This window comes from Pituophis catenifer, unplaced genomic scaffold (genome assembly GCF_029215685.1).
Source record: "Pituophis catenifer annectens isolate HBS135680 unplaced genomic scaffold, rPitCat1.0.hap2 SCAF_2, whole genome shotgun sequence".
In the NCBI taxonomy this organism is placed as follows: Eukaryota; Metazoa; Chordata; class Lepidosauria; order Squamata; family Colubridae; genus Pituophis; species Pituophis catenifer.
The window spans coordinates 206,222,885-206,237,543 of record NW_027256882.1 but is presented as its reverse complement, the minus strand read 5'-3'; the positions used below and the strand labels follow the sequence as shown (position 1 = coordinate 206,237,543).

Below are 14,659 nucleotides of genomic sequence, written 5' to 3'. Positions count from 1 at the left end.
ATTCATTTAGATGTATTTTGGACCAATTTGCGTGCTCGTGGAATACAGCCGTTCTAGATATTATGAATTTATTGTTTTTGTCTATAAATTGATACCCTTTGGTCCCTGATTCATATCCCATGAATTTTAATCTTTTTGATACCTTTTCTCTTTTGTGTCTTAATTGTTTTGGAACATAGACATCAGCAGTGACACCAAATATATGTAGATGGCCAATTTTAGGTTTTCTACCATACATGACTTCGTAAGGTGTTTTGCCAATTACGCTAGACCATAGTCTATTTATGGTATAATTTGAATATGTAAGTGCTTCGGCCAAAAATTTTTTTCCTAGTCCAGCATCATCTAACACACATCTAACCATGGTTTGTAATAAACCGTTTTTGCATTCTGAGACTCCATTCTGGAATGCAGAAAAAGGTGAAGTTTTGAAATGAAGTATTCCCTGCATTCTTAGCCAATTGGAAAATACTTTTGACAAAAATGTCGGGGAGTTGGTAGGGAACATTTTCGCAATTCTGGCTGGTGGGAGGTGCCATCTATAAAACATTTTTATCTGGTTTTCCTTGTATGCCATCGCAATTGTTAGTTTCGTGTTCGTTTTCCACATCCTCTCCCACTTCTCTAATTCTATCACATGGTTAAAGTTTTGTGCCCATTTGATCATCGTGTCTTTTGCCGTTTCCTCTTCCATTTTATACTGAATTAGAAACTTGTATAGTCTACATATTAGTTTTCAATCATTCCCTAGTATAATTTTATCTAATTCTGTTTCTTCTAGTCGAACTTGGTCTTTTTTTAAATCCTCTGTGTAATTTGAGTTTATCTGCAGATATGTCCACCATTGCACTTCTCTTCCTAAGTCCTGTTCCAATTCGTTTCTAGTTTTTAATATTCCCCTCTTAGTTATTATGTCTCTATACCTAGTTAATTTTGTCCAGTCTACTAAATTTGGATATGTTAAAGTTTCCTCTGGGGAAATCCAAGACGGGATTTGTATATAATGCTGTTTTTTAATTTTATTCCAAATTATTAGTAAAGAATGCCTAATTGTATGTCTTCTAAAGTATCCATAAATATTTTGTTTTCCTCCCCACAAATATGAGTGCCACCCTATAGTTAGATCATGTCCTTCTAATGTTAGCAGCCTTTTATTTTCCAATTCCATCCACTCCTTTATCCAAACTAATCCTGCTGTTTGATAGTAGGTCTCCCAATCTGGGAGGGCGGCTTCTCCTCTCTCTCTCTGGTATCTTGTAATACTTTTAACCTAATTCTAGGCTTCTTTCCTTGCCAAATAAATTTTGTAGTTAATCTACTTAATAAGTCGAAAAAATTGTTCCCCATTTTTATCAGAATAGTCTGGAAGAGGAATATTCCTCTTTGCTATTTGAAAGCCTTTTGTCATATCCTGATTAACCAATGCCTTTGCGGTCTGTGTTGAATAAATTTTCCCAATCATTTGTCCAAGTTTTTGTCCATAGTCCAATTTCTGTATTAATTGTGTCATGAAGTTCCAGTTCAAATTGTCAAAGGCCTTTTGCGCATCAAGGAAAACCAGTGAAAATTGTTTCTCTGCGTGTACCTCATAATACTCTAATATATCTACTATCATCCGTGTATTATTTTTGATTTGCCGTCCTGGGAGAAAACCACTTTGGTCCAAATGTATGTGTTTGTTCAGAATCACTCTTAGTCTATCCGCAATAATTGACATAAATAATTTATAATCGGAATTCAGTAGAGAGATAGGTCTGTAATTTTGTATTAGTTGTGGATCTGAATCCTCCTTATGAATCAATGTAATTAGAGCTTCTGACCAGGATTGGGGTGTTTTTGTCCCTTGCAATACTTCCTTAAATATTTCTAACATAAGTTCTCCAGTCTGTTCTATCATATTTTTATATAGTTCTATCGGTAATCCATCGGGGCCTGGGGATTTATTATTTTTTTGTTTTTTTCATTGCCGTTCCAAATTTGGTTTCAGAGATTGGTCTACTCAATGTTTCTTTCTGTTCCTCTGGGCAACTGACTCATCTTTATGAGGGTTGCAGTCTCCCAGGGTCATGTGATCGGCTTTTGCGTCTTTCTGGCAAGCAAAAGTAATGGAGAAGGCAGATTCTCATAACAACTGTGCTACTTCAATCAATCCATCAATCAACCAGAATAGAGCTGGAAGAGATCTTGGAGGTCTTCTAGTCCAGCCCCCTACTCAAGTAAGATATCCTATAGCAGTGATGGTGAACCTTTTTGCCATCATGTCCCAAAAGTGGGGGGAGTGTGGAGGGGTTGCGCATGTGTGTGCCATCAGTCACATTTTAATGCGCCCCATCCCCACGCCTGCGTGCACGACCCCCCCTGTATTCCGCCCTCTTTTGGCATGGTGGGCCCTCCCAGGGCTGCAGAGATTTCTAGGAGCCTGGGGAGGGCAAAAACGGAGGTCCCATTTCTCAACTTCCCACCCTCCCGGAGGTCCCATTTCTCAACTTCCGTTGAAACGGAAGTTTTTCAACCTCCCCAGGCTCCAAAGCCTTCTAGGATCCTGGGAAGGTAGAAAATGGCCTTCCCTAAGGTCTGAAAATCAGCTGGCTGGTGCGCGCATGCGCACTGGGGCTAAGCTAGGGCAACGCTGGCATGCCCAAGATATGGTTCCATGTGCCACCTGTGGCACGCGTGCCATAGGTTCGCCATCACGGTCCTATAGCATGTCCAATTGTATATGGTAACAGTACTATTACACTGTATCTCATACAGCAGTGAAAAATAAACGTAGCTAGAAAAAACTAGGGACAAAGACCTTGGTGAAATTCTGCATTTAATCAAAAGTTCACCCTGTCCCTAAGAAAAGTGTAATGACAATAGTTCTAAAAATAAATTACTGTATATAAAGCATTTTTCTAGTTTTATTGTATACCTATTGTACATTTCTTTATCATTCTATCCACCGAATGCTAAAGGAAAATAATCGTGGTCAAGGAACAACTTTATTTAACTGTTGCTTTTATTTTTTAGCACTTAACAATATAGATAGAAAGATAATAAATTGAAAAGTCTCAGAACTAACAACAACAATAATGATACTAATAATGATAACAAGAAAAAACAACAAAAAGACATCCATTCCAGGGGAAAGCAGCTCCATGCAGGGCTTTTTAGGTGGGGGTGATTCTGCCCTCCATCTCCATACCTATTGTGACCCAGGCCCAAGTAAGTATTATCAGACCCAAACTGTTTGAAACAAACAGACTTTATTAGAACAGATGAGAATTAACTCATTCTCAGGGTAGTCCAAACTAATTCAAGACAAATTCTTCATAACACAATTCTTCAGCCTTATCACCAACCTTGGTTTTATTAGGCAACCTGCCAAAGGCTTTTCTTGGCAAAAGTTCAGAAGCAGAAGATGGCGACAAGAAATATATGCAGCAAGACAAGAAACAAATCTATCAATGTTGTTTTTTGACAAAGAGCCTAAGAGCCGTTGCTGGTCTTTTAAGCCTTATGGGAGAGGCCAATCATCTCTTGGCGCTACTCCCGAGTCATCCTTTTTGCTTTAGCTGCTCGTGCCTTCTTGCAGCTCTTCTCATGCATGCACTAGGAACGGCTTTTCTTCTTCCTCTGCCTCTCTGCTGTCAGCCTCTGGAGCAGCGGTTCTCAACCTGGGGTTCGTGACCCCTTTGGGGGTCGAACGGCCATTTCACAGGGGTCACCAAAGCCCTCTCTCGGTCCCTCCATGCCTTCACTCACCCTCACCCTCTGCCTCTGTTGGATCGCCGGTCGCCGGTCGCTTACCCCGCCCACTTCCAATCTATTGCTGCCTCCTGAGTCCCAGCTAATGGCTAGAGGGAAAAAAACTGTTTAAATTCTTGCCGCGGGGCTTCAAAGGGCCGCCCTACAGCTGATCAGTGTTAAAAGAAAACAAATGAGTAGACCGCTGCCTGCAAAAATAGAAAAAACAGCCCTTTTCAGCTTCAGCATAGGTTAATTACCATAAGTTGATTTGATCAGCCTCCCGACTCTCAGCTGATTTGCTCTCAGCTGTTTTGCGGAGGGCTCTGTTGCTAGCTAGCTGCCAAGAGGTAAATTGCTGGAGCATATTATTTTTCCCCTAGTTATGCTGAAAAAGCAAAACTGAAAGTAAAACAGGGTCTTTGCTGCAACGTGACAAAATGAGGCAGAGAGAGATTTCTTTTTCTTTTTCGTCACCAAAAAAGGGAGGTGCAAAACTGCAAACAATGGGAAATTTAGGGCAAAAGAGGAGGTTCAAGATTTTAAAACACAAAAGAAAAAAAGCTCTATTTAACTAGGGAATTGTAATAATTGAGATACTATTAATTGCATATTGTGTTGAAAGCAGAAATGGTTAAGTTGTGGTTTGGAGGAATATATGGGGGAAATTATTGGGTTTATTATTATTGGTAAATATAATTAATTGATTTGTAAGAAATTGGATTGCATGGAAATAATTGGAATATACATGTTCATATTGATTAATATACAAAAAAGATAGTTATATAACTAATTGATTTATATTAAAATGTTGAATTTGTATTAAACAACTGTATTACATAATTACATAATTAACCAATGTGAGGATGGATATAAAAATAGATGACAATGCGAAGGGGTATAATATAGAATAGAAGGGAAAAACTGAATTTGATTAAGATTAGAGATGAGGATGAAGGGTAATATTGGTTTTTTAAAAAAATAGATGAGGAATAAATATGGCAAAAAGGAAATAGAGAAATTGTAAATTTAATTGAAATGACTAAACACTAAACACCGGCCAAATACTTTGTTCAAAGAAAATACATTGTATGTTTGTATGTGTGTTTCTAATTATTGCTATTTATTCATATTTGTTCTCTTTTATTCTTTAAAGTTTAACAATTCATTCTTTATCTTAATATCTTTATATTTGTTTGGGGTTGGTTTTCTTCCCTTTCACCTTTTTTATTGTACAGCAATCTTTCTCCTCAAACCTACCACCTCTCTCCTTTCTTTCCTTCTTACTTTCTCTTCCCCCCTTCTTCTCCTCCCTACTTCCTCTTCCTTTCTCCTTCCCCTCCTCTCTTCCTCCCTCTCTTACCCTCACTCCTACTCTAATTTCCCTTCCCTTCCTTCATTTCTCTCTATTGCTGTATCCTTTTATGCATATGGACTATTCAGAGGGCTGAAAAAGTTATTTTTGACTGGTCCTCGCACTTTTGACCAGTCCTCGAACTTACGACTGTCCTCACATTTTACATTTTTGCCCTATCTTGTCATCATGGTGAAGAGAAGCAGTTGTGAAATGAGTGACATGGTTGTTAAGAATGCTACAATGGGCATAAATGATGACCAGTCATAAGTGCGAAGTCCGGTCAAAAGTGGGAGGACCTGTCAGAAATCACTTTTTTCAGCCCTCTGGGTAGTCCTTTTGTGCACATGGACTACTCAGAGGGCTGAAAAAGTTATTTTTGACTGGTCCTCGCACTTTTGACCAGTTTTCGAACTTACGACTGTCCTCACATTTTATGTTTTTGCCCTATCTTGTCATCATGGTGAAGAGAAGCAATTGTGAAATGAGTGACATGGTTGTTAAGAATGCTGCACGGGCATAAATGTGAGGATGGTCATAAGTGTGAGGACCAGTCAGAAATCACTTTTTTCAGCCCTCTGGGTAGTCCTTTTGTGCACATGGAATACTCAGAGGTCTGAAAAAGTTATTTTTGACTGGTCCTCGCACTTTTGACCAGTCCTCGAATTTACGACTATCCTCATATTTTACACTTTTTGTCACCATGGTGAAGAGAAGCAGTTATGAAATGAGTGACATGGTTGCTAAGAATGCTGCACGGGCATAATTGTGAGGATGGTCATAAGTGTGAGGACCAGTCAAAAGTGCGAGGACCTGTCAGAAATAACTTTTTTCAGCCCTCTGGGTAGTCCTTTTGTGCACATGGACTACTCAGAGGGCTGAAAAAGTTATTTTTGACTGGTCCTCACACTTTTGACCAGTTTTCGAACTTACGACTGTCCTCACATTTTATGTTTTTGCCCTATCTTGTCACCACGGTGAAGAGAAGCAGTTATGAAATGAGTGACATGGTTGTTAAGAATGCTGCACGGGCATAAATGTGAGGATGGTCATAAGTGTGAGGACCAGTCAAAAGTGCGAGGACCTGTCAGAAATAACGTTTTTCAGCCCTCTGGGTAGTCCTTTTGTGCACATGGACTACTCAGAGGGCTGACAAAGTTATTTTTGACTGGTCCTCACACTTTTGACCAGTTTTCGAACTTACGACTGTCCTCACATTTTATGTTTTTGCCCTATCTTGTCACCACGGTGAAGAGAAGCAGTTATGAAATGAGTGACATGGTTGTTAAGAATGCTACAATGGGCATAAATGATGACCAGTCATAAGTGCGAAGTCCGGTCAATAGTGCAAGGACCTGTCAGAAATGACTTTTTTCAGCCCTCTGGGTAGTCCTTTTGTGCACATGGACTACTCAGAGGGCTGAAAAAGTTATTTTTTACTGGTCCTCACACTTTTGACCAGTTTTCGAACTTACGACTGTCCTCACATTTTATGTTTTTGCCCTATCTTGTCACCACGGTGAAGAGAAGCAGTTATGAAATGAGTGACATGGTTGTTAAGAATGCTACAATGGGCATAAATGATGACCAGTCATAAGTGCGAAGTCCGGTCAAAAGTGCGAGGACCTTTCAGAAATCACTTTTTTCAGCCCTCTGGGTAGTCCTTTTGTGCACATGGACTACTCAGAGGTCTGAAAAAGTTATTTTTGACTAGTCCTCGCACTTTTGACCAGTCCTCGAATTTACGACTATCCTCATATTTTACACTTTTTGTCACCATGGTGAAGAAAAGCAGTTGTGAAATGAGTGACATGGTTGTTAAGAATGCTGCATGGGCATAAATGTGAGGATGGTCATAAGTGTGAGGACCAGTCAAAACTGCAAGGACCTGTCAGAAATGACTTTTTTCAGCCCTCTGAGTAGTCCCTATACACATAGCAATGGCCACCGGGTCACATGACCAGCTAACCACGCCCACCCAGTCACATGACCTCCAAGCCACTCCCACAAAATAAGCCACACCCACAGAACCGGTAGTAAAAAAATTTAGAACCCACCCCTGGTTGGGGGTCACCACAACATGAGGAACTGTATGAAAGGGTCGCGGCATTAGGAAGGTTGAGAACCACTGCTCTGGAGGCTCCGGAGTCCGCACATCACTCCCAGATGGCCATGGCCCCAGCTCTGCCTCTGACGCAGAGCCCTCATCTGGGCCTTCCCCAACCTCCAGGACTGGCCCATGTTCTTCCTCAGCCTCCTCACTGTCCAACTCCGCTGCCAGTTCCGCAGGCTGCTGGCGGACCACAACACTATCGCTCACCGCAGGGCCATTCCCCCAGGTCTGACGATCCAGATGCAGCTGTGACTGGAAGAGGTCATGGACTGCTTTCACCAAGATAGGTGCATGCACAGACGTCGCATTCTCCCAAGTAAACTCCTCCAGTCCATATCCCTTCCACTCAATTAGATACTTGAACCGTCCTTTTACCCACCAGGAGTCCCGAATGCTGGCGACCTCATCCTCGGGTGGTTCATTTCTGTCATGTGGCACTGTGGCAATGGCTGGAACAGGCCTGAAGGGGCTCCCATTGCCGACCTGGCCTTTCGGCAGTGAACACAAGACGTGACATAAGCCTGGACATCGTGTCTCAATCGGGGCCACCAAAAGTGCAAGAAACTAGATTCAGTGTCTTAAAGAGGCCAAAGTGCCCCGCCGCAGGATTATCATGGCACTGCGGCAAGATAAGTCCCCAGAGCGGCCCCACCAGCAGCTAGAGCCTGTCTCGGTACCGCAAGAGTTCCTCATGAAACGTCCATGGAGAGGCGGGCCCTACATCTTTCTTCCGTTGCTCCACCTAAGCATCATGCTGAGGTTCCTGTATCTGAGCCCGTAAATCAACTGGTTCCTAAACCACGGAGAAAGACTCTACAGGCAACACTGTCTGGAGCAGAAGCGGGTCTTCGATGTGGGAATACTCCGGTTTCCGCGAGAGCGCATCCGCCCTTTGGTTGCGACCACTAAGGATGTACGTAATGCTGAAATTGAACCTTGCAAAGAAGAGGGACCACTGAATCTACCATTGGTTCAGTTTCTGGGCGGTCTGTAGTAACTATGCACAAGGGAAGAGGGTACCGCCAGATGCGCGAGCCTGTAGCAACACCGCAGCAACAGCAACACCCGATGCATCTGCTTCTACCACAAACAAATGGTGGGGGTCAAGATGCTTCAAGATAGGCTCCTTCATGAAGGCCTGTTTCAAGGCCTGGAATGCCTGTTGCTCGGGGGTACCCTACCGAAACGGGACTTTTTCTGCAGAAGCCGAGTGAGAGGCATGATCCTGGCAGCAAAGCTTGGGATAAAGGTCCGATAGTAGTTGGCGAACCCAAGGAGGCACTAGACAGTGGTCCTTCAGTCACCAAGGACGTTGCCAACTACGCAAAGACTCCACCTTGCTCGGCTCCATGGCAATGCCCTCGGGAGAGATTCAATGCCCCAGGAGCTCAATGGTGGACTGGAAAAACTGGCATTTCTCCAGTTTAGCATACAGATGATGCTCCCGAAGATGTTGCAGGAGCAGGCGGAGGTGCTGTTGGTGGGTCTCCTGGGAAGGAGAATAGATGAGAATGTTGTCTAAATAAATTACGACAAACTTGTCCAAGAGGTCCCTAAAAATGTCATTCATGAAATGTTGGAAGATGGCAGGAGCATTGGTCAGCCCAAACGGCATGACCGTACAGTATACTCAAAATGTCCTTAAGGAGTGCCAAACGCCGTCTTCCATTCATCCTTGGGACGGATCCGAAGAAGATTATAAGTTCCTCGCAAGTCCAATTTAGTGAAGACAGTAGCCTCCAGAAGTAGTTCCAAGAGTTCAGGAATAAGGGGCAGAGGATACTGGGTGCGCGCTATGATGGTGTTTAGCTTGCGGGAGTTACAACAAAGCCGCAAGTCTCCAGTCTTCTTTTTCACGAACAGGACCGGGGCAGACAATGGCGACGAGGGCCAGATAAAATCCTGAGCAAGATTTTTGTCCACAAAGTCCCGTAACACAACCAACTCAGGGTCCGACATCGAATACAAACGCCCCAATGGGAGTGGAGCATCCAGAATCGAATCAATGGGGCAGTCGTGGTGGGTGTGGTCCACACATTGCAGGCTCGGAAAAGAGATGAAGTTCTGGGAACAATAGATCTGCGGGTCTGGTTTCCTGAGCCAAGCCAAGCCCAAAACCACGAGAAAATGCAGGCCGGAGGTAAAATAAAACTGAATAGGGTCCTCATGAGACCCGATGGTCATGTGCAAGGGTTGAGTGGTGGCCGTAATAGGCCCAGACAGAAGCACCCGGCCAGAGTCTGCACATCACTCCCAGATGGTCCTCGCCCCATCTCTGCCTCCGACGCAGAGCCCTCATCCGGGCCTTCCCCAGCCTCCAGGACTGGCCCGTGTTCTTCCTCCGCCTCCTCACTGTCCGACTCGGCTGCCAGCTCCGCAGGTTGGTGGCGGACCACAACAATACCCTCCGTTGCTGAAGCCGTCCTAGAGGCAGACAGAATAACAGAGTTGGAAGGGACCTTGAAGGTCTTCTTGTCCAACCCCCTGCTCATGAACAAGCTGGCTAAGTAGCCAGCTTCGGGTGCAGCCCATCAAGAATGGCGAGACTGGCGGCTCGCAAGGAATCGGGCTGACCTTTGCTGCTCCTGCCTTTTCTCTGCCCTAAGTGTTCCTGGTTCAGGTGCAGAAGGCAGTTCCTCCTCCTCCTCACTAACCAGCTGGGTGCTTTCCCCACCTGAAATCTCAGGGCTGCCCTGCTGCAGCTGTTGTTTCAGCCAAATCATTCTCAGCAGGCTACTCAGAGCCATTGACCAACTCACCTCCTGAGGTGGCTGGGGCTGGTTCCTCCTCCTCCAAGCTGACCTCTGGAGACGAATCTGAGGAAGCATCTGGGGGAGGAATCAAAGGCTATTATTAGGACCACTTTGCTCTTTTGGAGCTACTTGTAATTGCCCTCCACTCTTCCGATCTGAGGGGCTCATCTTCTAGCATCGTAGCCCTTTGATACTTTTCCTGGGGTTTTCTTACTAAGGATACTGGAGAGGGTTGCCATTTCCTTCTCCAGTGGACCATGTTGTGTCATCACCCTCGCCTATGACCTGTCTGACCTAAATGGCCCGGCACAGCATAGCTCATTGCTTCATTGAGCTTCGCAAGGCAAGGCATTGACCCGTGAGGAAGGTAAAATAGATACCTCTTCTCATTGAAGAAGGCGGTCCAGGGAGTCCAGGATGTCCTCTTCCAGGCTGCTGAGATCCTCCAGAGTGTCTTCCTCCTCCTCCTCTGGAGAATCCTGTGAACGACAGTCATTCCTCTTTAGCCATCAGAGAAAAAAAAATCAGGATTCCTAAAAGAGGGCCTATTGAATGGGGATTACATTTCCCATTTAGGACACCAGTCCCTGCTACTTTGTGGCAAAGGAACCGATCCCACCAGACCACCCCAACCGAAAAGCCTTTGTCTTTCTTACCCATGGACTGGAAGAAGCCTCCGCATCCTGGTCCCAGCTATCCTCAGGTTCCTCCTCCAGAAGGTCAGCAAGGGAGTCGAGGTCCAAATCCCAGAGGCTGCTGGTCCTGGAGCCCGCCAGGACTGTCAGCGAATCCTGCAAATGATACCAGGGTTGCTAAATCCTCAACTTATCCTCAACCAATAAGATTCCTATGGCCCTATGGGCCAACAGCAAGAGAGCCTTTCCAAGCCTTAAGCTTAGAAGGATGTATAGCCCAATTTCTCCCACTTCCCATAGCCAAAATGTTCTTACCTCTGAAGATGTTTTATCCAGGTCAGGAGAGATCTCCCCCTGCACTGGTTGGTCTTGTGGTTCCTGAAATAAAAAGCCAAAGATGCCGTCTGTTGGGAAATCAAGAAATCCACAGAGACAGGGCTTCTTCTTTTCACGTGGGCAGGATGTGTCCAGGCCTTACCAACTCAGTGCAGGTCTCCAAACTGGTGGACAGCCGCGGCCTCCAGTGCTCTTGCCTTTCCTCTCTGGGGGGAGAAAACAAAGGGGCCAAAGATCAAAAGTAGCCATGGCCCTTTTGCAAGAGTGGTCATGTGGAGGCTGTAAGAACCCTTGCAGGTGGCCTGCCAAGGGGCTTGGCCTGCCGGTGAAATTGCCCTGAGTCCTTCTTCCTTTAGCAGAAGCAGAGGCAAAGATGCCTCCCTTCTGCTAAAGTTTCACCCTCAAAAGTGTTACCTACCCTGAAAGACAGGCACTGTCTCCTCCTGCACCTCCCTCCTCCACGTCCGATGGATCCTGAAATAAGAATGCAAATATTCCGTCTATTGGCATGTTAACAAATGCACAGAGACAGAGCATCTGCCATTACCATAGGGAGGAGCTACTCTGGCCTTATCGACTCAGTGCAGGTCTCCCAAATTGTAGTCAGCCGCGGTGTCCACTTCGGCATCCTCTCATTTCTGGGGAGAGAACAAAGGGCTTGAGTCATTCTTCTTTTAGTAAAAGTGCAGGCAGAGGGTAGAGATGCCTCCCCTCTGCAAACCTTTCTTCTAGCCCTTCTCCTCAGAATCCCTCAGCTGAGAACACTAACCTCCTGGAAATGAGAGCTGGCCGGACATCTTCCTTCCTGGGACTCCGGGCGGTAGCAGGACCACCCATCACAACCTGCAAGTAACAATGGTTTCATTGAAGGTATGAAACAAGGGGATCTTCTTCAGTTTCCTAGGCTGGCCAGGTTCCCCCCAAGTTCTTCCCTTCCCCCACCCAGTTTTGAAGTATGAACCCCCACTGCCCATGTTGCAGAAGCATCCTTACCCCAGGCAAGGAAGAGACGTCTCCATCAGACACATGGTGTGTCTCCCATTCTCCCTGCTGGTCATCCTGTGCCTCTTCGGTGCTGACCAAAAGAAGAAGAAGGCGCCATGTCAAAGAACATTCATCTAGCTGACCCTCTCCTTTCTCAACCTAGCCAGTCAGCCTGCCCATCTTTTGGCCCCTGAAGCCCCTTCTAGACAGGAAGCCATTTTGGGGAGAGCCTCTCACAGACTCTGCAGGCCATCAAGGTTGCCCCACCATACCCAGGGTTTAAGGAGAAGAGGGTGGTACCTGTCAGGAGGCACAGGAAGGTCTTCAATGTTGCTCTTCAGGCAACAGAAAAGGTGCGAACACCTTTTCCAGATGTTCTGTTCAGAGAAGAGAAATAGACACAGGTCAGTCAGAAGAGTTGATTTGCTCCCCCGCTGCCAGTTTCTTGGCAGCTGAGATGGCCACACTTACTCTGAAAAGCCTTCTCACAGCCATGACCAACTAGGTGCTCGTCCTATCACTGCACGAAGGGAGAATGAGCAGCTGTGCAGTGGCTACTGGTTTTTCAGGGCAACTCGTTCCCTCGGCAACCAGGTAAACAATAGCCATTTTTTATACCTACCCAAGGATGGCAGCTCAGCTGGATCTAGGAGTGGCCGGTGGCTGACTCCCTCGGTAGCCTTTGGCCTCTGGGTTTCCTGTGGGAAGTTGTCTGTTCACGAACAACAGAGAAGCACCATCATTGTGGCACAAAGCACAGAGGGAATCATGGCATCCTAGGGAGGAAGCGACTTTTAGTCCAAGTCCCTACCCAAGGGACTTGGCCATCTCAGATAAATGATTGCCCAATCTTTTTTTTTTTTTTAAATTAAATTTTTATTAGAGTATAAATATTAAAAAAAATAACATGACATAAACACAACAAACATTTATACAACATATAAACAAAAAGAAATTATGTTTCCTTCTTAAGCATTGTTTCCAAGTGACATTCTGCTTGTTATATATTTCTTCCCCTCTCCTTAGTCTAATGACGTTTTCTATACCGGTAATATTTCCCCTCTAGATTTTTTGTTTATTTCTAATTTTTAACCAATTATACCATTTCTTTGGTTAACCTGTCCATTTCAGCGCATTTAGAATTTTTTCTATTAAATCTATTTCGTTTGGCGTTTTTTCTTCTTTCCAATTTTTTGCATATATTATTCTTGCAGCTGTTAGTATGTGAATTGTGAGATATTTAATATCTTTAGGGTATGATTTATTAAAAATTCCTAGTGAAAACTTTTCTGGTTCTTTATCTATCTGTGTTTCTGTTATTTGTTCCAACCATTTTTTGATGTTAGACCAAAATTTCTTTGCTGCCTGGCATGTCCATCATAAATGATAGAAGGTCCCTTTGTCTTCTTACGCTTCCAGCAGATCGGGCTATTTTTGGGCTGTATTTTTGCCAGTCTGGGTGGAGACCTATGTGCCACCTATAAAACATTTTCAGTTGGTTTTCCTTGTACGCCACTGCTCTTGGTAATTTTATATTTACTTGCCAAAACTTTTCCCATTTTTCCAAATTTATTGTATGTTTGACTTTTTTTTTATTAAACAGTTTTACAGAAAGAGCAAAAAATTTTTTACAAGTATTTCCCCATCCCTCCCTCCCTTCCTTATCCCCCCCCACTGCCCCCCCCCCCGAACTTCCCAGAACAAAATACAGGGTATACAATTGACAATCATATGCTAAACTAAGCTACTCTTAATTTTTCTATTCATTCATAAGCTATTTGATACTTTTTAGTCCGATATTTGTTTTGAATATAATCAATCCATCTTCTCCATTCCGATATATATCTTTCTTGTGAGTGATCTTTCAAATATGCCGAAATCTTCGCCATTTCTGCCAAATTTGCTACTTTTAATGTCCATTCTTCAATAGTAGGCAAATCTTCCTTCTTCCAATATTGCGCCACCAAAAGTCTAGCTGCAGTTATTAAATTTAGTCACTATAACCGTACAATCTGTGATTATACCCAACAAAAACAATTGTGGAGTAAACTTTATCTTCTTTTTAAGAATATTTTGGATAATCCACCATATTTTAATCCAAAATGCTTTAACCTTTTTACAAGTCCTCCATATATGACCGTAAGTGGCATCATCACAATCACATCTCCCACAATTAGGTTGTACATTCGGATACATACAAGTCAACTTTTTAGGATCTAAATGCCATCTATAAAACGTTTAAAAAAATATGGAACGCTTCACGAATTTGCGTGTCATCCTTGTGCAGGCGCCATGCTAATCTTCTCTGTATCATTCCAATTTTAGTATATGTGCTGCCGAAGCGAGCACTGTATGTTTGACGTTTTGAGCCCATTTAATCATTGTTTCCTTGACTGTCTCTTCTTCCATTTTATAGCGTAAAAGATATTTGTAGATTCTGCTAATTAATTTGTTTTCTGAATCTAATATAATTTTGTCTATTTCTTGTTTTTGTTTATGAATTTCATACGTTTTTATGTGTTCTCTATATTTAGATTGTATTTGAGTATAAGTCCACCAATCTATTTCCCTATCTAAGTCTGTCTCCAATTGTTGTTTTGTCTTCAATTTACCTTGATAGTCAATTAAATCTTTATATCTAATTATTTTTGTCTTATCTGTTAGATTTGGGGGTCTAATTGATTCTACCGGTGATAACCGACTTGGTATTTTCATACAGTGTTGTTTTTTAATTTTAAGCCTAATTTGTAGTAAT

General features: G+C 43.6%; 1 non-coding gene across 1 annotated transcript; it reads right to left on the bottom strand.

Annotated features, from left to right (window-relative positions):
* Positions 1 to 14,146: 14,146 nt before the first annotated feature.
* Positions 14,147 to 14,253, bottom strand: LOC139313529 (U6 spliceosomal RNA). The gene has a single exon (XR_011600131.1). It is a non-coding gene; the product is annotated as a U6 spliceosomal RNA (small nuclear RNA).
* Positions 14,254 to 14,659: the final 406 nt, after the last annotated feature.